Source organism: Lathamus discolor, unplaced genomic scaffold (genome assembly GCF_037157495.1).
Source record: "Lathamus discolor isolate bLatDis1 unplaced genomic scaffold, bLatDis1.hap1 Scaffold_127, whole genome shotgun sequence".
Lineage (NCBI taxonomy): Eukaryota > Metazoa > Chordata > Aves > Psittaciformes > Psittacidae > Lathamus > Lathamus discolor.
The window spans coordinates 39,458-65,515 of NW_027069156.1; the positions used below are offsets into that span (position 1 = coordinate 39,458).

The 26,058-nt window shown below is 46.2% G+C and overlaps 1 long non-coding RNA gene across 2 annotated transcripts; it reads left to right on the forward strand.

Annotated features, from left to right (window-relative positions):
• The first annotated feature begins 1,456 nt into the window (after window positions 1-1,456).
• LOC136006266 (uncharacterized) lies at window positions 1,457-25,225 on the forward strand. Of its 2 annotated transcripts, none has more exons than XR_010609035.1 (6): window positions 1,457-2,475; window positions 6,234-6,370; window positions 17,153-17,216; window positions 19,024-19,487; window positions 23,265-23,442; window positions 23,616-25,225. It is a non-coding gene; the product is annotated as an uncharacterized LOC136006266 (long non-coding RNA). The 2 variants fall into 2 exon arrangements; XR_010609034.1 differs by having other exon boundaries at window positions 6,234-6,356.
• The last annotated feature ends 833 nt before the right edge of the window (window positions 25,226-26,058 follow it).

Below are 26,058 nucleotides of genomic sequence, written 5' to 3' on the forward strand. Positions count from 1 at the left end.
AATAAGCTTCTTGACACCTAGTAAGCAGGGCAGCGCTGGTGAAAACACCAAGCAGTGCATCACACCCACTTACAGGTTGGTCTCACTGAACTAACCCAGCCCTGGCAGTGGGATCTACAAGCTCTCTTTCATTTCTCACATCACAAGATGAGGAATGGGTAAGCAGGAAGAACCATGTGAGTTAAGTGATTTCCAGCAAGGCACTTCTGTAAAGCAGTTCTAATATAGTACAATTGTGATCATGAAATTCGCTTCCGTGACCAAAGCGTTTGGTGGTTGTGCGTAAGAAGCAGCTACTTGGCCATAGACAGAGCAGAATCCAAAGAGCTCCAGAGGTACCATGCTTTTAGTATTACTGTAAGGATGACCCAGAGCAGAGTTTCTGTCTCACCACTGTCCTTTCCAGCATGTTTTTTGCAGTCCTGCACTGAAATTGCCACTGCTCCAAACAGAAGCAAAGTGGAGGAACAGCAGTGAAATAATAAGGAGCAATAATAATAATAATAATGATAATAACTGTTGTTCGACCACACAGCTGTGTTTGACCAGGAGAAGCCAGTACCCACAAGCAGAGGGTGCGGGAAAGCGGCACCCTGTGCCCTGGCCCAGGAACCAAACACGGGGAAGGCAGCCGTGAACACAGACTGTTTATTTGAAGTGGGGACATAAAAAGGGGATGGGGGGTGCGGTGAGGGGTGGGAATTACATATTGACAGTTAAAAAACAGTAAAATGATAGCAAAACTATGGTAAAAATGTTAGTCTAATTGTTACAACAACAAGGGTAGAACAAAAGTATAACAAAAAAACCCTACGATAAAGCAACAAAACAACTACCATTTAAAAACAGAATCACTACAGTTTAACAACAAAACAACTACAGTTTAACAACAAAAGAACATTAGAACAGGTGAAGAACAAACATAGAACAATAAAATCTTCAACGCATCTTCACAGCCGTGGACGTTTTGCTGCTGATGGCCCAAAACGCCACTTGGCGTCGGAGCGGTCCTCCTCCTTGGGGAAGAACAAAAACCAAACAGGACAGGTTTAGTCACATCCACGTACATCACAGTTTAGAAGCAAGGAGCTGCTGTAACAGCTCAGCTATAAAACCAAAGTGTTATTCCATTAAAGAACATTTAAATATGTGGGGGATTGGCTTGTCGAAAAAGGTCACCTTCCCATCAACGAGCTGAAACAAGACATCTGTGTAGAACATGGTGCAGACTTCTCACACCAGATAATGAGGAACTGAAGGACACCGGCAAACAGCAACATACTATGACCAATCACAGCCAAGGACACTAAGTGATAAGTGCATGAGAAAGAGGATGGTGGAGGGGTGCACGGTGTAGCTGCAAAAATGTAGAGCTTACGCAATGCCTTATTTGTGCCAGAACCAATCAAGTGCCTAGTATTTGCATATTTACTGTTATATTAACTGAAGGTAGAAGCCCAGTAAACGAAGCTTGCTGTTAACTCATATTGAGTCGTCCAAGTCTTCCTTTCACGACAAATGGTGACCCCGACGTGATACTTGTCTTCGCTTGGATGGTAACAACACCACGGCCGTGAAAACTGGCACTTGGCTCCGATTTTGCCCCGGAGGGTCAAAGCAGCGCATTGCGCAAAAGGACGACCGTATAGACGGGATATGGGCGCCGCCGGACTTGCAGTGGCTGTATCGACAGCGTTGCACCAAGGAGGAGGAGCAGCTGAAACCTCGTAGGGCAACAGAGCGCGAGCACCTTAAAAGGGGGTATGGAGAGGCAAGCTGCCCTAAATTTATTAAATTGCTTTTTAGAAAAGCGCGGTATTAAGGAGAAGGACTTAATCCAGGGGGTTGGCGAAGCCTTTGAATTTGGGACTTGGGAAAAAATTGTGGAGGATTGGCTTGTCGAAAAAGGTCAAAAGGTCACGTTCCCATCAACGAGCTGAAACAAGACATCTGTGTAGAACATGGTGCAAACCTCTCACGCCAGATAATGAGGAACTGAAGGACACCGGCAAACAGCAACATACTATGACCAATCACAGCCAAGGCCACTAAGTGATAAGTGCATGAGAAGGAGGATGGTGGGGGGGTGCATGGTGTAGCTGCAAAAATGTAGAAGCTATAAACCAATGATCTTGTAACATGTAAAAGCTATAAGCCAATGATCTCTCTGTAACCAAACTATAAACATGCAAGCAAGGTATATAAGTATCCATCTGCTTAGCAATAAATGAGACTTGTTGGTCATCATCTGATGAGCTCGTCTCCCGGCGATTCCCACAAATGGTGACCCCGACGCGATCCCTCGAACACCACGGTGGGACGACGTAAGTTGTGCTCGGGTCCTGATCGCAGCCACAGGACGGTCAAAGCGCCAAGATCTCAAGATTTTAAGCGCCGGACCCTGGGTGACCGTATAGACGAGCCCGGCCGATACGCGCCGCTGAAACCTGAAGGGGCTGCAACAAGCGCGCTAAGGTATGGAAAGGCAAGCGGCGTATGATTTATTTACTGCCTTCTTACAAAAGCGGCAGGTTAAAGGGATCGACCTGCAGAAAGAGCTGCAGGGACTGTTAGCTTATGGACAGTCTAAGGGATGTTTTGTTAACCCTCACACTGTCCATGAATTAGCAGAATAGCGAAAATTTGGAGATAAGATTTGGCAAGCTATATATAATACCCTGTTAAAACAAAAGGCTGGGAAGACAGCAGGGATCGGGAAAGCTCCGAAGAACGCAGCCACGGAGGGCAGTGACACTGTGAAACATTTGTTGGTCATTTGGAGAACTATTTTAGAGATGTTAAAGTCAAAAAGTGAGATCGTGGAACCCAGTGTCCCCCCCCCACCCCTGGCCACCCTTGAGCCTCTGCCAGTTGCCACCGCGGCTGCAAAGTCTGAAGACAGAGATGAAGACACTCTTTTTGACCCGGACCCTATTGACCCCAAGAAAGAGCCTGTGCATGCTCATCAGGCTGCTGTTGCTTCTCCTGAAGTTCTGACGCCTGTTAATTCTGATGCTGACCTGGATGATCCTTTTGACATGGAGCCAGAAAAGAAGCCTAATTTATATCCCCCAGATCCTCATGATAAATGGACAGCTGTAAAGGGAGAAGCGAGATGGGTGTGGGATGCAGATGTATTGTGTGCTTTCCCTGTGATGTATGTGCTGGATCAAAACCCACGGTGGGAAGGTCTCTCGTATGCCCTTATCAGGGGTATTGGGAGGACTGTGGCGGGCTGTGGTGGACCGTGGACTTGGGGTCCCATATACAACTCATTTGATGCAGTCTCTCCGTGATACTCATGTATTAGAAGTTAGCAAATATGTCTATGATTCTATTGATGCTTGGAAACCTTTATAGATATTGCTGGCCACTTCTTCTGACATAGACTGGCCACCTGTGTCAGAATGAGTGTGCATTTTGATCAGTATAAAAGCCCAAGCCTCATGCGATGTGAGGGAGGCAGAGCCTCTGCGGGGACGCTCGCTAGGGCTGAGCCTGCAACTTCACACTGCAATGATGCTTGTTGGAGCTGGTTTCCTGATAGTCCTCACAGAGTCCTTGTGCCACGTTCTGTACGTGCGACTGTGTAGTGCGAGTAATGATTGTCTGGATTTTGTGTTTCAAATATTGTAGTTGTGTGAAATATGCTTGTGGGATCCCATATGCATACGTATGTGTGTGTGTGTGTGTGTGATGAGAGCAGATGGTGTTCTATGTATTTTTTTTGTTAACGTGTTCATGTGAAAGTTTTGAACAGGTAGTGGTTTAACATTTCAGGCAAGAAAGGGTTAACGCAAAAGTGTGGTTGCTGACAGGTATTTATGGCTGCTGCTGAAGCAGGCAGGCAGCTGTAGCTGCTGCCGAGCAGGCTGCTGTTTGTAGCCGTGCAAAGCAGGGTGAACAACTTAAAAAAAAAAAAAAAAAAAAAGAGTGGGGGGAGAGAAGAACAGAAGGTAAAGTTGCAGAGCACAGGTAGACAAATGCGAATCCAGGTGATAGATTAGAAATCTATTCAGAGAGAGGCTCTGTCAAACAATGATTTTGATTGTTGCAGGAAAAGATTCTCGCCTTTCCTGTTAAGTACCAGATTAACGCTCAAGGTCAGGCAGTAAATGCTGAAATGTCTCCCTTAAATTGGAAATTGCTATCTCAGTTAAGGCAAACTGTTATTTCTACAGGCATTCAGTTTGAACCCACTAGGCAGATGTTGTCATATATTTGGGGAACAGATTTGCTGTTATATTAAAAGTATTGTGAAATTAATCCTCACCCCTTCGCAGTTGTTGTTATGGAACATGTATTGGCAGAAAGCCTGTCAAGAGGCAGTTGCAGTTCAGCGAGGCCAGGGAGACCCCCTGATTGGGGTGCAGTTACAACACCTGATGGGAACTGGACAATTCTCCACTAAGGAGGCTCAAGTCTAGCTAGGTCCAGAATTGTTAAAAGAATCTATGAGACTAGCCTTGCTACTGGGGAGATCATCATCTGCGTTGAAAGGACTATTCCAGGTGTCATCGATGCTGATTATATGGGTGAAATTACGTTAAATTATTTATGCATCTTTGGTGATGAACAAACTCCAGCGGTTATTAAGCACTTTGTACAAACAGAAGATAAAGCCTTCTTTTAAGGCGTACTATCGAGAAGATCCTAATACAGGTTTGTGGCAGGGACCGGCAGAGGTAATATATCTGGGCCGTGGTTACGCCTGTGTTTCTGCTCCCGCAGGACCCTTGTGGGTACCATCCAAGTGGCTAAGACCAGCTGCTGCAGAAGCTCCAGTGACGGAGTCTCCGAGCTCGTGTATGGACCCTGACTTGCAGGCCCAGGAGGAGCGTTGCTTGCGCCGAGCGCTACAGCCACTAATAGAAGAACTTAACTCCTTAATCAACACAGAGCTTTCGTTGAGCACGGTCGCCCTCCGGTCCATGGCCACAGGCATATAGTGGTACAACTGAGATTGGTGATACAACAAGTGCTTCGATAACTCTGTAGTTTTGTCATCAGTGTGACCCTACAGTAGAATTGTATTGTGGTGGTTGTCAGTCTATAAGATATCTTCGCCAGAGTTAGCTGAAACAAAGACTTTTGTATAGTCTGTCGAAATAACTTTTATGTAACCCGCTTATAGCACTTCGGAAATATTTAGCTGATTTTAGAAGTACAGATTTTGAATTACTCGAGTTATTTGAAAATCGAGGTTCGCTTCATAGAGCTGCATATACGTTTGCTTTACAAGCTGCTTCACCATTATAGGTCTCATAATTATAGAGGGTTTGTTGCTTTGTTATGCTTTGCAATGTTATTCTACTTGTTTACAACGACTCCTGACTCAATCCTTATTCCTTCATAAATAAAAACGGGGGAATTGTGGGGGATTGGCTTGTCGAAAAAGGTCATGTTCCCATCAACGAGCTGAAACAAGACATCTGTGTGGAACATGGTGCAGACTTCTCATGCCAGATAATGAACTGAAGGACACCGGCAAACAGCAACATACCATGACCAATCACAGCCAAGGACGCTAAGCGATAAGTGCATGAGAAAGAGGATGGTGGAGGGGTGCACGGTGTAGCTGCAAAAATGTAGAGCTTACGCAATGCCTTATTTGTGCCAGAACCAATCAAGTGCCTAGTACTTGCATATTTACTGTTATATTAACCAAAGGTAGAAGCCCAATAAATGAAGCTTGCCGTTAACTCATATTGAGTCGTCCAAGTCTTCCTTTCACGACAGTGCTGTTCCGCAAGTGCTCTTCTGCTGTACCTTGCCTGTGTACAGAAAGGGAGATGATGTTTCTGCTCTGTGAAGAGTTTGACTTGGAAAGCAGATCTCTTACTCCCTGTTCATCAGACACCAATGGGCACTTGGAAGAATTGAAGGACTTTAGGCTTCCAGATGATCACAGTACACAGCGGGAGTCTGACTTCTCTGATTGCCTGTCGTTGGATCAAATGGGCGCACGAGGGAACGGGAGTCATCTAGAGGCAAGAAAGCTGGGCTGAGGTTCGGGCAGTCTGTGCTACTGGACTTTTAAATGCACACTGAAGAAAGCCCCAGGTTTAAATGCATCTAGTACACATTATACAGGTTATTGGTAGACTGTTCCTTGTTTTTCAGTATCTTTGCTGAGTGTGAGAGCTGATTTCACTGGTTAGCATAGATGAAGATCTAATGTTTAACATTCAGATACATTTCTCACTTGGGTTTTTCTCCGATCTCTTACACAGGCAGAGGAGTTGTTTGAAAGCAGTAGTGAGGAGGAGGCTGATGCTGAGGAAGCTGGAGGGGCAAATTGTGTCGTTGATGTTGAAGATCTTGGCAATATCACAAGGCATATGAAGGAAGCAAAGGTACCGCTGTTACAGTGAGTGTGGAACTATCAGGTCTTTGTCAGTGATCAGCTGAATTGATTAAAATACACTTGCTGGATTTGAATTGGTTGGATCTAGTTAAAGGGAGAGTAAAATAGGAGGTATTGGAGAACCTGTCCCCAGGCAAGACTATACTTGGATGTGTGTTGGATTTACTTCCTTGCTAACTGGGACTTGTTCACTGAGCAAATACTGCAGTGGTAACCTTTTACTGTGAGTCAGAGGGAAAATGACTTCCACTGTTCAGATCTGAATATCCATCTCTGTTGCTGTGATTCACAGTCCAGTGTCTAAACAGAAATCTTGTTACTGGATCTGCCCGTGGGAGCTTGATGTGACCTATGCTGAGCCTGGCACAGACAACCATAATCCTGTGTTATGCCAGGGTGTTGCTGTCTCCCTTCCTGTGTGGGTCTGTTCATGTTTCATTTTCTGTGTGCAGTCTGCCAACAGAATACATTGGACTCCTTTATCTGGTTAGCACAGAGGAAGGAGTGAGAATACACATAGGTACTAGGCTAAACCTTCCTGTGTTCCCCACACTTTTTGCTGGCTGAGCAGCTGGCAGTTGGGAGGGGAAGGGTGTGCCCAGGAGAGACCTGGGATGACTGTGTTGCAGGCTGCTGACTATTTCCCCCTTAGCAATCTTTCTGTGGTTGGGTCTTTCCCTGTGCATCCTTGAGCTGCTCTCCACCCCTTCCTCAACAAACCTACCTCTGTCTGTAACTGCACCTTCCTTGTCCTCTTGCATGGCTCTACACTGTGGACTTCTCACAGCTTTTTCCTGAAACTCTAGGCCTTGGATCACAGGAGGCTGCGTGCTCTGGAAGAGAGCATGGGATCTCTGTTCCTGACCTTAGGAAGGGGAAAGGAGGTAAAATCCTCCCCACTGCTTGTAATAAGCTCTGTGAGGAGAGTAGCTCCAGTGATGTGGGGCAAGGCAGGCTGCTGTGTGAGAGCTCCTGCGCCTGAGCTTGTATGGATCTGGTTCACTACAGCTTGCACGAGAAGACGAACCGATTGGAGGGAGAAGGGCTCAATTTCTCCCTGTGTGGCTGTGCTGTGGTCCTTTCTCCTCTCCTGCCTGTGTGTACTTGCCACCAGTGGTCAGTGAGAAGTGCTGCCACACAAAGACATTCGTCTGCAGCAATGAGCTGTGGTTTCTGATCTGATGACAAGCGGTTATTCTGCCATGGCAGCTGGATGCTGCCCTCTTGTCTCTGCAAATGGTGAAATCCTGAGAAGCTTTAAATTATATCGTTCTTGTTCCTGGCCTTTCTATTCCTGTTCTGCATGGCTGATGAGTCTAGCTGTAATCTACATTGCTGGTTTCATGTTTCTGTAAGCAGAGCAGGTAGAGGTGAAAGGGCTTCCAGGGGTGACTTCATGTAAGTCCTCAGCTCTCTTGAGTGGGGTAATGGCAAAAGATAGGTCTGTACATACATCCTGAGGAGCCCGAACTGCTGGCTGTCCTTCATTAGCTGGAGGAGGAATGACTGTGTCTGGGTGTTGAATCTCCCAGGGAATGTGCCCGTTGACCCGCAGCAGGTTTATGCAAACACTCGAACTGTAAAACAGTCCCATAGGGGCAGTTATTTACTCTAATTAAAATAAATGCTGAAGACTTGATATGAAAGAGCAGGATGATCTGCATCTACGAAAGTAATTTATCATGATCAGCCTCTCCTGCTCCCAGGCAGGGAGGTTTAGTTGTTTAAATCTCAGTTTAAGTCACATCCTCACTTTAGTGGCGAGTTTGTGCAACAAGAAGTTTTCTTTTCCACGTGAGCTGCCTAGTCCCTTGAGCCATTTTTCCTCTTGCAGAATGCTGAACTATGTAAAATGAGTCTGATGCTTGTTTTACACTGACATCATCTGTTGTCTTGCAGTAATCCCTCCCAGCACAGGCAATGCTTTGGGTTTTTGTAGCTGAACTACCCACACACAAGCTAACAAGTTTAAAGAGAACTGGTGCACTTCAGGGTTCTATCAGGTGCTTCTTCATACACAAAGTTACTTGGGTTTGAAATGTTCCTAAACAGTTTTGAGCACAGATTTTGTGGATGTCAGTGTTGTTTGTTAACTCCTCTGCATATAGGAGATGGAATAGCAGGTGTTCTGCCTGTGCAATATGGTTAATTTGCAGCAACTTAGGGTGCAGCTTTGATCTCTTCTGCGGACAAGTAGTGCCTCTAGTGAGAATCACTTGTGGATGAGAGAGATGTACAGTCACAGATGGTCAGAATTCCTTGTTGTTCTGCTTTTTATGGGCTGTCAGAGTGAAGCTGTGGAGTTTTATTTAATAAATGTTTCCTCACATCTCTGCAGGTGATCTTAATTTAATTTTGCATCCATCTCCTGTTGCCTGACCTGATGGAAATCAAGGCTGAATTCTGTTCTACTGCTTTTTTCCTTATGCTTTCCTGCACTTCACAAAGTTATCATCACAGAATCACAGAATCCCAAGGGTTGGAAGGGACCTCAAAAGATCATCTAGTCCAACCCCCCCGCAAGAGCAGGGTAACCTACAGTACATCACACAGGAACTTGTCCAGGCGGGCCTTGAATATCTCCAGTGTAGGAGACTCCACAACCCCCCTGGGCAACCTGTTCCAGTGCTCTGTCACTCTTACAGTAAAGAAGTTCTTCCTGATGTTAACGTGGAACTTCCTATGCTCCAGTTTACACCCATTGCCCCTTGTCCTGTCGCTGGATATCACTGAAAAAAGCCTAGCTCCATCATCCTGACACCTACCCTTTACATATTTGTAAACATTGATGAGGTCACCCCTCAGTCTCCTCTTCTCCAAGCTAAAGAGACCCAGCTCCCTCAGCCTCTCCTCATAAGGGAGATGTTCCACGCCCTTAATCGTCTTTGTGGCTCTGCGCTGGACTCCTTCAAGCAATTCCCTGTCCTTCTTGAACAGAGGGGCCCAGAACTGGACGCAATATTCCAGATGCGGCCTCACCAAGGCTGAGTAGAGGGGGAGGAGAACCTCTCTTGACCTACTAACCACACCCTTTCTAATGCACCCTAAGATGCCATTTGCCTTCTTGGCCACAAGAGCACATTGCTGGCTCATGGTCATCCTCCTATCCACCAGGACCCCCAGGTCCCTTTCCCCTTCGCTACTTTCCAGCAGGTTAACCCCCAACCTGTACTGGTACATGGGGTTCTTCTTCCCCAGATGCAAGACTCTACACTTGCCTTTGTTAAATTTCATCAAGTTTCTCCCCGCCCAACTCTCCAGCCTGTCCAGGTCTCGCTGAATGGCAGCACAGTCCTCTGGTGTGTCAGCCACTCCTCCCAGTTTTGTGTCATCAGCAAACTTGCTGAGGGTGCACTCAGTTCCCTCATCCAGGTCATTGATGAAAATATTAAACAGCACCGGTCCCAGCACCGACCCCTGAGGAACTCCACTAGTCACAGACCTCCAGCTAGATTCTGCGCCATTGACCACAACTCTCTGCCTTCTTCCTTTCAACCAGTTCTCGATCCACCTCACTACTTGATCGTCAAGCCTACACTTCTTTAGCTTATCTATGAGGATGCTGTGGGAGACAGTATCAAATGCCTTACTGAAATCAAGAAAAACTACATCTACCGCTCTACCATCATCCCTCCACCTAGTCACTTCCTCATAGAAGGCTATAAGGTTGGTCAAAGGGCTTGAGACAGATGCTGGGTTCTTGCAGTCATTTGGGTCAGGCAGATGACTTCAGTAGTTCAAGGTGAATGCCAGAAGCTCTTTTCCTGTCAGTCATCACTATTCTACTTAGGAACTACTCTCAGGGAGCTACTCTGTCTTAGGAAAGAGGTGGAGTTTCAAAGAGCTTCTGAAGGTGTAGGTGCACAGTTGAAGGTGCTGGTGCCTTTTGCACACTGAGTGAGCACAAAAATTGGCAGGAGGTTGGGTGGCAACAGGAAATCATTCAAATATATAAAATGGTGGCTGATACAAAAGTAAATCCCACCCTCGGTTTACCAAATCACGTACTGTGTGGTGGGGACTGCTTCAGAGCTGCTAAAAGCCAGCCCTTTGTTTGCCAACTAATTCAACTTTTGGAACTTGCTGCAGGGGATATAGTTGCAGATGATGCTGGTCAGGGTTCTGAGCTGGACCCAGACTTTGATGTGAGTGCAGATAATGCCTGTGGTTTCATGAGGGGGAATAGCTGGGGGTGGAAGTTCACCAGTGGGTAATAGGACTGTGGCCTGAAGGAGGCCTGGGGAGGTCTGAAGCTGCTTCTGTTGGATGCCTGGTGACCCAAGGCTGTGGTGCCAGGCAGAGATGGATGATGCAGAAGTAGGTAGGTGAAGGTCTGGGCTTTCTCTGCATTTACCACCCTTCCAGCTGCTTATTTCTAGGCCTAGAACCTATTCTCCTGTCCTGGGTTTACCAGGAGCCATTTTGCTCCTTCTTAGTAACTGGTGCAAGCTCTGTGTTTTGACTTCCAGCCTGGGCAGAGAGCTGATAACACCGATTGTTTTTAATTGTTGCTAAGTAATGTTTATTCTGGCCAAGGACTCTGTGAGTCTCATGCTCTGCTGGGGACGAGGGAGGCCGGGAGGAAGCAGTGGCAGGACACCTGACCCAAACTAGCCAAAGAGGTATTCCATACCACAGCACGTCATGCCCGGAGAGGTAACTGGGAGTTACCCGGAAGGGCAGGCTCTCTCTCTTCGGGGGGGTCGAACTCATTCGGCGGTGGTATCGTATTCTCTTGTTATTTTTTCTTATCAATATTATCATTGGTGGTAGCAGTAGTGATTTGTGTTATACCTTAGTTACCGGGCTGTTCTTATCTCAACCCGTGGGAGTTACATTCTCCTGATTCTCCTCCCCATCCCTCCGGGAGGGGGGAGGGTCCGGGGGGGGGGGGGGTGAGTGGACGACCTGTGTGGATTGGTTTAAACCATGACATCTCCAAATGGCTTTTATGCACCAGGAGAAGGCAGTGGTGGTTCTTAGTGAATTTAGTAACTAAGTGGACTTCTACAGTTGTGGCACGTTTTCCCTGTCTTCCAGCTGCTTATTTCTAGGCCTAGAACCTATTCTCCAAATGGCTTTTATGCACCAGGAGAAGGCAGTGGTGGTTCTTAGTGAATTTAGTAACTAAGTGGACTTCTACAATTGTGGCACGTTTTCCCTGTCCTCCAAAGTTACTCCCCTGAAATGTATTTATCAGACCAAATATGAAATCTAATGGGTGTGTCTGTGGCCTGCAGGACTGCTGTTAATCACAGGGATACCGTTTCTTCAAGTGGATTATCTCCCACAGCTGGGAGACTGATGGACTGGAAAGACAGATCAATCTAGACTTGTTCCCAGGGAATGAAATGGCTTTATTAACCTTTGTATTTCTAAACTGCAGGCATGAGTAATAGTGATGATAATACCTTAATTTTCTGTTGATGGGCTGGGAAGCAATCAAATGGGCATATTCTCTTGACACAGTTTTGAGATTAATGTTCTTGGTTTCCCAAACAAAAAGTTTAGTGATGCTGAGAGTCACATTTGCAATGTAAATAAAAAAGGGGGGGTGTGTGTGTCTGTGTGTGAGAGAGAGCAAGAATGAGATGGGGTTTACAGGAAACAATATATGGTCAAGTGGTTTGTTTCCTTTTGTGTGCATTTGCCACGGGGGATGTTTCCTGATCCCCTTTGGCTCTCTTGCCTGAAAAGCCATTGAATGGGAAACTGTTCACCAGCACTGGGAGTGTCCATCACCCCCTTTGTGAGCATGTGAGGGCTGTGGAAGATCAAACCTTGCTGACACTGGATGACGAAACTTCTGGTGAATTTCTATTTGAAATGAGGCAGTGAGTGTTAAGATATAAGGTGCTTAAGGTATAAGGCTTACAGAAAAAGGGTTGTCTGCAACTTTGAGTTGCAGGCAGAAACTTCTTGGAGTCTCCAAGAATTGTTAGCTGTATTTTAAGCTACCTGCATGAGGCTGGAGTACTTAACTGTCAGATTTAAAATCAACTAAAACTGATATAGAGGTTTAGAGCTCTCCAAAAACTTCCTGGAACTTTTAATGTGTGAAAGATTCCTATAGAAGCACTGCTTTCATCTGCAGCAGATCATTTGGCTGGGCTGGGCTTTGACCTCTGCTGCTGTGGCTCAGAATTCAGTGTGAGCCTACATTTTAAAACAAGCTTTGATAAATATCCTTTAATTGCTTGGCAACTAGTTCTAGCATTAAAATCTGGATTTGTCGCAGGGACACTTCACCCTTTCCTTCAAATCTTTCTTCTCTAAATCTTTTCTATTGAAAAGGATTATAATTCATAAATAATATTACAAGAGCTCTTGAGACTTGCCTTATCTGGGTAGGACTTGGGAATCCCTGATAAATAAGGGTGGAAAAAGGAAAAGTTACTTTAAAGGTAAGCTCAGGCTGGACCTTGTGTTTGGCTGCACTCGTGTTCTGTGGGACAAGCCCCATAGGCTGGGCCTGCAGCTGCAGCAGCTCTCCAGGTTCTTGCTTGCAGTGGTCAGTGCAGTTTGTAGGTGGCTCTCAAGTGCCAACACATCCTCACCTTGTCCAGTGTCCCCCTGCTCTGTGTGAAGAGCAGCTTTGGACAGTGGGAGCTGCTGTTTCTTTCCTGTTACAAGGTGAGCCACAATTTTGCTTCCTTTGCTGATACTTGCGTTGCCAAAGCAGGCACAGTATTCCCCTGTCCTTGTTCGTGTGTCAGAGGTGCTCTTCTGACATCCCTCTCTTGCTGTTGGGTTGCAGAGGCTTGGCATGAGATGGGAATTGCATTTTGGTAGGTGCTGTGGATGTGCAGATGAGATGATGCAATCTTTCCAAAAAGCTTTCTCAACAGAAGAGAGTGGCACTAAGAGAATAGAAGTAGCATTCTCTCAGCTCTACAGAAGGAGGTGGATACTATAACACGGCATTGAACTGTTTCTGTGTTGCATGGAGTACTAACATGTGTTCCAAACCATCTGGGTTTTTTTCAATGTAATTGTGAGAAACATTTTCTTGTAATAATGCAGTGAAGCTTTTGCACAAGGAAATGATGTTCCTCTTTGCCACTGGCAGAGCCTTTGCCAGTGTCTGGTGGCAGCCTGGGGCTGGATCTGTGCTCCCTGTGTAGGGGTCAGTCTGACCCAGCTCAGTTGGGCTGGTCCCAGTGACCCATCAGCAGTGCCCAAACAAGGATGGGTTGGTAGGTTTTAAAGGAAGAGAAGTGTTATGTATCGTCTGCTGTGAACAAACATGCAGGAGAAGCCTAGGTGTGAAGCACAAGGCTTTGCTGGCAAAGCAGCTGGTGTGGCTGTGTGCATGGAACTGGGCTGTGTCCCCCACAGAATCACAGAATCACAGAATCCCAAGGGTTGGAAGGGACCTCAAAAGATCATCTAGTCCAACCCCCCCGCAAGAGCAGGGTAACCTACAGTACATCACACAGGAACTTGTCCAGGCGGGCCTTGAATATCTCCAGTGTAGGAGACTCCACAACCCCCCTGGGCAACCTGTTCCAGTGCTCTGTCACTCTTACAGTAAAGAAGTTCTTCCTGATGTTAACGTGGAACTTCCTATGCTCCAGTTTACACCCATTGCCCCTTGTCCTGTCGCTGGATATCACTGAAAAAAGCCTAGCTCCATCATCCTGACACCTACCCTTTACATATTTGTAAACATTGATGAGGTCACCCCTCAGTCTCCTCTTCTCCAAGCTAAAGAGACCCAGCTCCCTCAGCCTCTTCTCATAAGGGAGATGTTCCACTCCCTTAATCATCTTTGTGGCTCTGCGCTGGACTCCTTCAAGCAATTCCCTGTCCTTCTTGAACAGAGGGGCCCAGAACTGGACGCAATATTCCAGATGCGGCCTCACCAAGGCTGAGTAGAGGGGGAGGAGAACCTCTCTTGACCTACTAACCACACCCTTTCTAATGCACCCTAAGATGCCATTTGCCTTCTTGGCCGCAAGAGCACATTGCTGGCTCATGGTCATCCTCCTATCCACCAGGACCCCCAGGTCCCTTTCCCCTTCGCTACTTTCCAGCAGGTCAACCCCCAACCTGTACTGGTACATGGGGTTCTTCTTCCCCAGATGCAAGACTCTACACTTGCCCTTGTTAAATTTCATCAAGTTTCTCCCCGCCCAACTCTCCAGCCTGTCCAGGTCTCGCTGAATGGCAGCACAGCCTTCTGGTGTGTCAGCCACTCCTCCCAGTTTTGTGTCATCAGCAAACTTGCTGAGGGTGCACTCAGTTCCCTCATCCAGGTCATTGATGAAAATATTAAACAGCACCGGTCCCAGCACCGACCCCTGAGGAACTCCACTAGTCACAGACCTCCAGCTAGATTCTGCGCCATTGACCACAACTCTCTGCCTTCTTCCTTTCAACCAGTTCTCGATCCACCTCACTACTTGATCGTCAAGCCCACACTTCTTTAGCTTATCTATGAGGATGCTGTGGGAGACAGTATCAAATGCCTTACTGAAATCAAGAAAAACTACATCTACCGCTCTACCATCATCCCTCCACCTAGTCACTTCCTCATAGAAGGCTATAAGGTTGGTCATACATGACTTCCCCCTCATAAAACCATGTTGGCTGTTCTTAATGACCCCCTCATCCTTGATATGCCTAGTGATGGAGTCAAGGTAGGACAAAAGGTCCCCATTTTGGGGCCACAAGGTAGGAATTACTTCAGACTTTCTGGCCTGTGATTTTGGCAAGTGGGGCTTTGGTTTGCTGCTTAAATCACATTTACCTGAATTTTAGTTCTGGTTACTGTAGCACAGAAGAAAGGAGTAAAAGTGTGACTGTATGGCCCAATTTTCAACTCTAAGGGGGTGACTTTTGGCTGGAGACAGGCACATTGTTAGTTTTCTTTTGTTTCCTTTGGGAATCAATCTTTATGGTGAATTAAAGGAAGTTTCCCAAATCAAACAAACGTTGGCAGAACTGTGCAGCAGATGGAGTTGTGGTTTAATGAGCTGCTGTAAAGCTTTCCCTCCAGCACAGCAGGGATGTTATAGCTCAGGGAAGCAACCTTCAAGCCCTCTGGAGCCCTGCAGATGTATTTTTAGAGTTGTGATCTGGGAATTGTTTTATCCATGAGGATTCTGGCTGATGCTGAACTACAGGAAAATGGGATGTTGGTAGGATCATTTAGCCACTTGTATTTCACAGATGTGCAGTACCCTCGCAGACTGAGGTGGCTGGATAGCAGCAGAAGTCTTCCCTTATTACGTGTCTGCATGCATTTGGGTTTTCAGATGCTGTTATGTATGTCCAAATCCCTCTGCATTGACTTTTCAAAGGAAAGACAGTGCAAGATTCGCCCTGTGGAGGCTGAGCTGCAGGTCTGCTTGAATAGCATCCTTCCTTTGGCTGGCAGCTAGTACCTGCTGCCTCAGCATAATGTGAGGGACCTTCTGTTACTCTGCCGTGCAGGGAGATACGTGTGGATGGAGACTTCCTTCCATCTGGTTATGGCATAGTCACAAAGGTTTCTGTTCCAGGAATAAAAGTCTCACTTCTGAGAGAACTTCTCCGGGGCCTTCCCCATTTTGGGGCCACTTCCTGAAAATACATGCCATGAGATTTGCTCTTGATCAGGACACTTCCTCTGGCAGTCCTGAGGTGTAATGGATTGCCAAGATCCCCATCTCTCAGCTGTCGTGCTTCAACCGTTGTCTGCTTTTTGCTTCAGGCTTTTGTGCTTAACTGGAGTGGGTATGGAGCTTGTGTTTCTGTTGACTCTAGAAGCTACTTCTAATGAGGTTTTCTTGCTGTTGGGGTGTTTGCTTGTTCACAGATTACTCAGTTGAAGGTTCCAGTATTCATCTTTGTGCTCACTTGCAAATGCTCAAAGCCGTTCTTGCTGTGGCTGAGGGAGTACTCTTATTGTGGAGTAAGTACTCTTGCTTAGTGAAGCTATGCTGGCTTGTCATCAAGCACCCTGTTGTTTTTCATGTGCCTTAGCGTGCTTTCCAGGAGAATCTGCTCCAAGATTTTGCCAGGCACAGAGGGGAGACTGACTGGTCTGTAATGCCCTCCTGGGTCATCCATTTTCCCATTCTTGAAAATGGGGGTTATATTACCCTTTTCCCAGTTGTCGGGAACTTCACTTGACTGCCATGATTTTTCAAACAAGTCCTCCTTTATTTTGTTTTGGTCAGGAACAATGTATAAGAATGGAAAACCTGGATTGAATATTCATGTTCAGTTCTTAATATTGGACTTTCTTCATCGAGGAGTACCCTCAAGGTACCCCTTACATTCAAAAGGTAAAACAGAGGTCCTCATGTCTTGAAGCTGGTCTAAAGAAACAATGCCAGAGTTAGGGAAAGAGTCTTAGCCCTTAATTAAACATTCGGGACATATTGGTTTGTTTCTTCTGTTCATTGCTTGTTGTAGACCTCTTTGGTAGCTCAGATATTATATGATAATTTTTCAAGATGAAATAATTTGTTCAGAAGGTCACAGGAAGTAGAAGGGGAAAGTGGGACCGTGAGTTTACTGGAAAGACAAACCCTGTCTTCCCTTGCGTGTCTTATATATGGGATCAAAGACTCCTGACTAATATTCACCTAACCTGGTTCTTAAAGAGGTTTTAAGATATATTTTCTGCTAATATCTTTGGCAAATTATCCCAAAGTTTGGCTGTATTTACTGCTACATCTCACCTTAATTGTTAAACTAAGGGCTGTTGATAGATTTGCCTCAGCAGACAAAATCAAATAGGTGAAGCTGTTAAAATGCTGAATTGTTTGTCTCTTCCTCTGTCTGTTAATGCAGGGATGCGTGATACCACAAGTGATCAACCTCTGTCTTACCACAGCATTCCGTCCACTATATTAAGGTAAATGGAAATTAGATGTCTGATTTTAATCTTCTGCCATGAACCTGTCAGACTTCTAAATACCGTTTGCTGCAAAGCAAATAAGACTGTTGCTTCTTCTGTTGGTGTCCTCAACATAAAAAGGACATGGAACTGCTGGAACAAGTCCAGAGGAGGGCTACGAGGATGATCAGGGGACTGGAGCACCTCCCGTATGAAGATAGGCTGAGGAAGTTGGGGCTGTTCAGCCTGGAGAAGAGAAGGCTGCGTTGAAACCTCATAGCAGCCTTCCAGTATCTGAAGGGGGCCTATAGGGATGCGGGGGAGGGTCTCTTCGTCAGGGATTGTAGTGACAGGACGAGGGGTAGTGGGTTAAAACTTAAACAGGGGAAGTTTAGATTGGATATAAGGAGGAAATTCTTTCCTGTTAGGGTGGTGAGACACTGGAATCGGTTGCCCAGGGAGGTTGTGAGTGCTCCATCCCTGGCAGTGTTCAAGGCCAGGTTGGATGAAGCCTTGAGTGGGATGGTTTAGTGTGAGGTATCCCTCATGTCCCCCATGGCAAGGGGGTTGCAACTAGATGATCTTGAGGTCCTTTCCAACCCTAACTATTCTGTGATTCTATGATTCTGTGATTCTTGTCCTGTGTTCAGTGAGCATGGGGAACACTCTAGTTCTGTTATGCCACTTTTCCTATATACTTGGAAGACTAAGAAGGATGCAGAGTTTCAAAGTGTAGATTTGTCTGACTGCCGACAAGGAACTGTATGTCAATACATCAAGAAAATCTGGGAAAAAGAAAACTTGGAATTAGGTCAAACAATAGAGCCGATGAGCCCTCTGGGAGGGTTGGGTGTGGAGTGTTCTACCAGCAATGAAAGGGAAGGAGTTCCGTGTCTCGTGTCATTTGTGGAGTGCACTTGAGAGGCAAATGCGACAGATAGCTGACACTTTTTTTGTGTGTGTGTAAAAATGTGTCTTTGGGTTAGATAATTTTAGCATAGATGGTGGATTTTTCCTCACACGATTATCATGAGCCCCTTTAACACAACACCAGATTGCATGATTTGACTTAGCGATACGCTTCTTGAATGAGTCATCTTAGTGCCAGATTTGAAGATATCTTTACTTGGTGCTTTTATTATGTCTAACTAGGACACACGAGAGGCTGGAATATTTATCTAAGGCACAAAGGAGTGCAGTGAGCGAAGCTAGAAATAGAAAAGCCTGAGAATAAGGGATGCAGCAATGCTTGTTTAGCTGTCCTTCCTTAAAAAGTAAAACTACTGAGGAAGAAAGAAAATTATGACAATATATCAGAAACAGAGCTATATTAGTAAAGGGAAATCAGAGTGGATGTCCATGCCATTTACCTGCTGCACAGCAGCAGGAGGCCATACCAAAGATCTGAGAGAATCTCTTTCACAATTAAGCATAGCATTTATCACCTCATAAGTTTGATTTCTCTGTGTTGGCTTTTTCTCACTGTTAATCAGAATGTACTGTTCACTTGGCTACCTCTGTTTTCTAGATTGTTAGGGAAAAGTTTGTTTCAAGAACGTGTTACTGAAAGGCATTCACCATGGATATCAGCCTGAGTGAGAAGTGTTGTTTAACTATAATCCACAGGAGGACTGTGCAAGCAGAAGCAATGAGTGGGCAGTGTTCGGGGATTTATAAATTCAGAAAAATATACCCTCTTCTGGTAACTGCTATGATATCAGTCATAAATACATGTGTTTTGCCTTTTTTCGTTATTGCTGTAAATTAGGGATAGAACTAAACCAAGTGTATTTCACAAGTGCATGTTGTTTTGTTTGCTGTGCAGCCAGATAGGATGGTTTGTGATGTTACAAAGGCTCATCATAAATATGTGGAAGACATTGCGGTCTATGTATGCCTGCAGAGAATAGAAGAAATTCAAAACCTCAACCACAAGGAAACAAATGGTCCATCTCTCCAGAGAACTGAAGGTTACAAACCCATCACAACCAACCACCAGACAAGTCAACGACTAACAAGATCACTGATATCAAAATATGTCTTACAATTACTTCTGTAAACTAAGGAGGCGATGAGATGGCTTTCCCATTATCAGCCAACTTGCAAGGATACATGCTTAACCTGAGAGCTGAATAGAAGAAAAGTTCTTCAGGATTTCAGCCAGCCACCATCACAGCTCATCCGAACTGTGAGCCTTCTTCAAGCAGTGGGAAATGGACTAGACCAGAACAGCTCACATCAGTTGCTGTGGGCATATTGTTATGGCTGCTGAGGAGGCCCTGGCTCAGGGTAAGTGGTTGAGCAGGAGGTGGAAATCTGCTGAACAAGACACCAGAAACTTCTGAACATAACAAGTAGCTGTGTGGGAAGCCAGCAAAAATTATAGTTGTGAGGGGTGGTTGAATCTCACAGGTGGTTAAGCGGGAGGTGTTTGAGAAAACATCAGACTCCACAGATAATTGGAGGGGAGTATTGTGAACCTTTGGGGGAGTAGAATATTGTAAGGCGAACAACACCCAGGTAACCATCTGTAATACCATATAATGGCAAAATTGCTTAGGTAAGAGGATCAGAAATCACATATTTGGGAATGGATGAAGCAAAACTAGGAGCAGGTGGGAAAAAAGTTATGGTTTGAGTTGTTTACATGGGGGGAAATTGGGGGGAGAAAGGTTGATACAAAGATGGTGGAAAAAAGAAGGCTAAGAAAGGGGAAAAGAATGCTAAGGTATGGAAATGCTGTGAGGACAGTGTATGGGGGTGCCTACCAGAAGCTCTGTTTTTGCTCAGGGCAGCTGGAGCAGGATAAGGAACAAAACCCTCTCATCTGACCCTGAAGCAAGGACTGAACTAATGACTGCAGTCCATGGGTCTGGGATGAGCACAGGGTAGGTGGTGTCCCTCTCCATTAAGGGTACACACAGATAGATGGGTAGGGCATCCCAGTATCACTGTGCCAGTGCCTGTTCCAGGCCTCATGGCATTAGCAGCCACCTCTTCATAATGCAAGTGTTTTTTTTCCTTACATTACTTAAAAGGCTATCATCACTTGATTTCAAGGTATCAGCAGCACACAGACTTATCATTTGCAAGCACCTCTTATTTGATCTCAGTTCGCTCTTTGGTCTGTGCCTTTCACTAGCCTATCTCATTCATTGGGATAGCAGAGAGATGCTGTGGGAACCCTTTCAGATGACAGGTTTTGTCCCCACAGTTCTCTTGAGTGAAGCTCTTCAGTTCACCCTCATGCTCTGTATTCACCACCCATTTGCATGGTACCAGTTTATAAGCTATGCCTCTACTTTAGGGTGAACCAGACTCTTTGGTCAAGTCTTAAAGCTGCCCTTTCAGCACTGTCAATTAGCCTGTGAAAGAGAACAATCTATTAAAACAAGTCATTTTGTTTAAAACAAAAACAAACAAACAAACCACCAACAAAACCCCACCCAGAAGTTGAATATACATGTTATTATCTCACCTGAGTTTCAGGCTGTATTTGTGTCTTCAGAAACACTAAATCCTGATTGCATCCTTCCAGGAGAGCAGGTAGAGAAACAGCTACACACCTAGGCTATGTCTGAATTTATCTCATTGTAATCATCACTGAAAATTCCCTGCAGAAGTTCACAGATTGTCATTTTATCATCTTCAGAGGAACCCTGACACCCCACCCCCAACAGCCCCAGGTCTGGAGAGTGGAAAATGGGGAAAACATGGAGTCTGTGACTGCACCGAGTCCTTCCCATAGTTTCCTAGGAGACTGGCGGCCCGCGCTGAGTGATGACGAATGCAGGACTGGATCTGGTCCCCCGCCCTGCACCATCTCCCCCTGCAAGCCACCAAGGCCATGCTGCTGAGCCCTGGCCCTTGTCTCAGACAGCAGCTGAGCTTTGTAGAGAAAAATAAATGAGAAAAGAAACGAAATGAGAATTTCAAATGAAGAATGAGAATGAAAAGCTTTGTGGGCGCCAGGCGCCAGGCACCGGCCAGCGAGACGCCCTCCTCACAGTGAAGGAAGGAACTGGGACATGCTTCTTCATGCTCTTCAACTCTTCAGCTGCACGAATCCCACCATGGCCATCACACCCCAAGGAGAGGGCTGTGGACATGGTTCACTAGAATGGCAAATGAAACCCCTTGTGCAGCCCGCAGCTGCGCTTTGCAGGGCAGTGAGCATCCCGCCTTGCTCCGGACTCTGCTGCCTCCAAAGCATCAGAAATGGTGCTGATAGGGTGCTAGGGTGGAAGGGTGGGAAGTAGCTTATTTGATGGATGCATTTTGTAGGTAGTGGCTGGTGAATCTCTGTGCCCTCGTGAAGGGCACACACAGAGTGGAAACATAATTCAAAGTTATGAGATGGGCAGTGTGTGATAATACAGCCCTGGTTCCACTTGGGAAAAGCGAAACCCCAAACAAAAATGCGTGACCTGACCTAGGAAATCCTAAGGCTACCTGTGTGTTGTTGCTGTAAGAGAGGGTAAAACCAGTTTCTTGTCTCCCCAGTCATCCAGGCACTTGTGATGGCTGGTACCCAAAGTCACCCACCAGCCTCTCTAGGCAGATGTGCCAGATGCTGCTTTCTTTTCCCCAAATGAAAACACAGAAGTAGGAGAGCAGGTGGAATCAGCTCTGCAGAGGAGCTGTGCTGATCAAAGGAGGCTTGGCTGCATGCTCTGAGATCTGAGCTTATCTGTCCATCTTCCGATTTGTGTAGTCAAATGACTCCTACAAAACCTCTGCCCTCTCTGCAGTGTGTGTATGTCCCGTATGCTACATTTGAAGTCAACTGCTTTGAGAAAGTGACCCTCAAACTCTACATGCTGTTGGAATTACTTTCTGTCTGCTTCGAAAGCTGGCACATGGTGATTGTCATCGTCCAGTGGCAAGATGCTAAGGGAGAGAAATTAATTAAATTCAAAGCCAGCTCGGAGTAGCTTCAGGAAAAGGAAAGTTATCCTTTAATCTCGGTGTGTGGTTGAGATGCTGCTTTCTTTCCAAATGAAGTTCTCATTTAGTACTGTCAGGTTTCTGCAGCATTAAGCATTAGTCCTGTCACTTCTTCAGGGCTGAGTCTGGCTGCGTTATCGTGCACCGAGCTCTGCTCTGATCATAAAGCAGCTCTTCTACGTGAGGCTGAAGCAATATCTGCCAACACCTCTTTTTATCTCGGCTTTGCAGCATAGCCTGTAATTTTCTGTACTGCCTGAGCTCCAGCTTCTAGGCAATACAAGGTGAGCTGAGGACCTGTCTTCAAAATCAAGGCTTTGGTTTCTTTAAAACAGACCAATCCCCAATCTAAGCCCCCTGATATTATGTGAGTACATCGAGGCATGTCAAAGAAATGCGCAGGGACATATTTGGAACAAAAGCTTTCCTGTAGTCAGCTGATTTCGTATCTGAACATGTGGCCTGGTATAGAATCACAAAATGGTTTGGGTTTGAAGTGACCTTCAAAACACATCTTGTCCAATCGCCCTGCAATGAGCAGGAACATCTTCAACTAGATTGGCTTGGCAGAACCACATCCCACCTAGCCTTGAATGCCACCATTCTGATGGGTGCGTCCGGCACCTCTCTGGGCAACCTGTGCCAGGGTTTTCACACCCTCATTGTACAAAATTTCCTCCTCTCATCCAGCCTGAATCTCCCTCATTTAGCTTGAACCCATCACCCCTCATCCTGTGGCAGCAGGCCCTGCTAAAAAGTCTCTGCCCATCTTACTTACAGGCCCCTTTTAAGAACTGAAAGGCTGCAATAAGGTCTCCCTGGAGCCTTCTCCAGGTTGAACAAGCCCAACTCTCTCATCCTGTCTCCGGAGCAGAGCTGCTTCAGCCCTCCGATAATTTTTGTGGCTCTCTTCTGGACCCTCTCCAACAGGTTCATGTCTTTCCTGTACTGAGGACTCCAGGAGGAGTAGTTGCCTCTCCCCTGCCCTCTGATGGGTGCAACACATGTGGCTCAGGTCGGTTAAACCTGCAGACAGCATTTTCACACGGATGCTGCAGTTGAGCTCCTGGTGTTTTCCCTTTGTTCTTGATTTAAGCCTGGTTTTCCCTGTATTTGCAGGCTTCTCAGAAGTACAAGCAGCTCGCTTTGACGAAGCAATGACTGCAAAGCACTGAGCACTGTCACTGATGGGAGAGCCCATCAGATACCTGAAGATCAACCGGTTTGAGAGGCTCCTGCACCAGCACAGCATCTCTACTTTCCTGGTTACAAATGCACAGTTCCCAGATGAGATTAGGTAAGAGTTGGACAAAATACCTCCCTAGTAAAACATTTGAGTGCAGACTTGTGTTTTAATTGCGTTTTATCGCTCATTGATCAGCTCTGTGCTGACAATGAAAAAGCCCACTCGACTTCCATTTGATTTTAACCGTCATCTCCCCATGCTCTTTCTCATCTCTTTTTCTACAGTTCAATTTTTCTGTATCTCTTAGAGTGGGATTACTTCTGAAAAGGAAGAGGATATAATACAGAACCTCTTGCACGTGCAGCGGAAGAAGAGCTGTGTGTTGGGGACACGGGCGATAACTAGTGCAAATGTTTCTGACAGCAGGAGACTGAGCTTGTAAATTGCCTTTTTCATTTGTGAGCTTCTCTTGCAGTCTGATCTTTGTTCTAACTCCAGAAGACAGTTTGGATGGGGCTTGTAGCAACCTGGTGTTTTAGTGAAAAGTGTCCCTGCCGATGGCAGGGGGTTGGAGCTGGCTGAGCTTTAAGGTCCCTTCCAGCCCAAACCATTCTATAATTTTAAGACCAGCTGCAACAGCTCAAGCCAAAGATCTATCTCCAGCAGAACCTGGAGTGCAGGATAAGAAAAGGTGAAAAGCATGTACTCTTCTGCCAAAGTGGGATCAGTAGTTTTTAACCTCCCTCTTGGGTGCATTTGAGCTACAACACTCCAAACATTTTCATGATCTCTGATGAAAGTTTTCAGTCACAGCTGAGCAGTGACCTGAAGGCCCATGGGATCATGGCTGCTGCTGTCAGCTCTGAACAGAGTCTACCATTTAACAAGCTTTGTAGTAATTAATGAAGCACTCGTGGTCCCAACATCACATTATTTGCCAAGTGCTTCATGAAGATGTCTTCCGTGTCTGTCTTACTGATACTGTGCTCTGATGGAAGCAAGTACTTCTATTTACTGATTTGGCAGAAGGTGACACGCTACCTGCTGAGACAAACAGACAAGAGAGACTGCTTCATTTGAATAATGAGATTTTCTGCCTTCTGAGAGGACAGTGGTAGACCATTTTCTGCCAAATTCACATTAGCAGAGCCGGGAGGCTCTGTGTAATCGTGGGACACTTTCTCCTGCAAATGCTGAGTAGCTTTACCAAGGTGCCTGCATGCACCTAGAATTAAACTTGGCTAGGGATGTTAAGGATAACAGGAAGGGATTCTACAGGTACATAGCAAACAAAAACCAGACTAGCGACAACACAGCCCCCCCTGAGGAAGCTCTCGGGAGAACTGGCTGCACAGGATTTGGAGATGGCTTAGGTTCTGAATGACTTCTTTGCCTCGGTCTTCACTGGCAAAGGCTCTGACTGCACCACCCAGGTCTTAGAAGGTAGACTCAGGGACTGTGAGAATGAAGACCTTGGGCCCACTGTAGGAGAGGATCTGGTTCGAGACCATCTTAAAAATCTGAACGCGCACAAGTCCGTGGGACCTCATGAAATCCATCTACGGGTCCTGAAGGAGCTGACGAATGAAGTTGCTAAGCCACTGGCCATCATATTTGAAAAATCATGGCAGTCAGGTGAAGTTCCCGACAACTGGAAAAAGGGAAATATAACCCCCATTTTCAAGAAGGGGAAAATGGAAGACCCGGGGAATCACAGACCAGACAGTCTCACCTGTGTGCCTGGCAAAATCTTCGAGCACATTCTCCTGCAAGGCATGCTAAGGCACATGAAAAACAACAAGGTGCTTGTTGACAGCCAGCATGGCTTCACTAGGGGGAAATCCTGACTGACCAATTTGGTGGCCTTCTATGATGGGGCTACAGAACTGATGGACAAGGGTAAAGCAGCTGATGTCATCTACCTGGACTTGTGCAAAGCGTTTGACACTGTCCTACACAACATCCTTCTCTCTAAATTGGAGAGATATCAATTTGATGGATGGACCACTCGGTGGATAAAGGACTGGCTAGATGGCCACACACAAAGAGTTGTGGTCAATGGCTCAGTGTCCGGCTGGAGACCAGTAACGAGTGGTGTCCCTCAGGGATCGGTGTTGGGACCGGTCTTGTTTAACATCTTCATCACTGACATGGGCAGTGAGATTGAGTGCGCCCTCAGCAAGTTTGCCAATGACACCAAGCTGTGTGATCCAGTTGATACGCTAGAGGGAAGGGTTGCCATCCAGAGGATGGTCTCGGTCAAGATGTGGGACTTGCTCCTCATTTTGGTAGGAGACTTTCCCCAGGGACCCAGTGGGCTTTGCAAGGAACAGCAACCCGCCTCCTCAGGAAAGTAGTGGAACAGCCAGTTTCTGTGGTGGTGAGGAGGAGTCCCTCATGTAAAGATCTCCAAACATATCCCTTGCCTAGCATTGCCCTTTCTTCCTTCGACTTCTTGCAACTCCTGGGCCAAGGGGGGCTTCTCCTGACAGCTCTCATGGTGTGGAGCACTGCAGGCTGGGATCGCATCCCAGGCACCATGGCTCTGATGTCTCCAGCCAGAAGCAGATCTCACCGCATGTGTCCTGACTAGAACTGTAGTGTTGCTCTGCACCCTAACCTCTCTCTGCACGCAAGGCTACAGAGCTTTCTATTTAGTTCCTCAGCTCTGGGGAGCAGATCCGGTGCACAACGGTGGGATCCAGGAAAGCCTCTGAGGCACAGAGG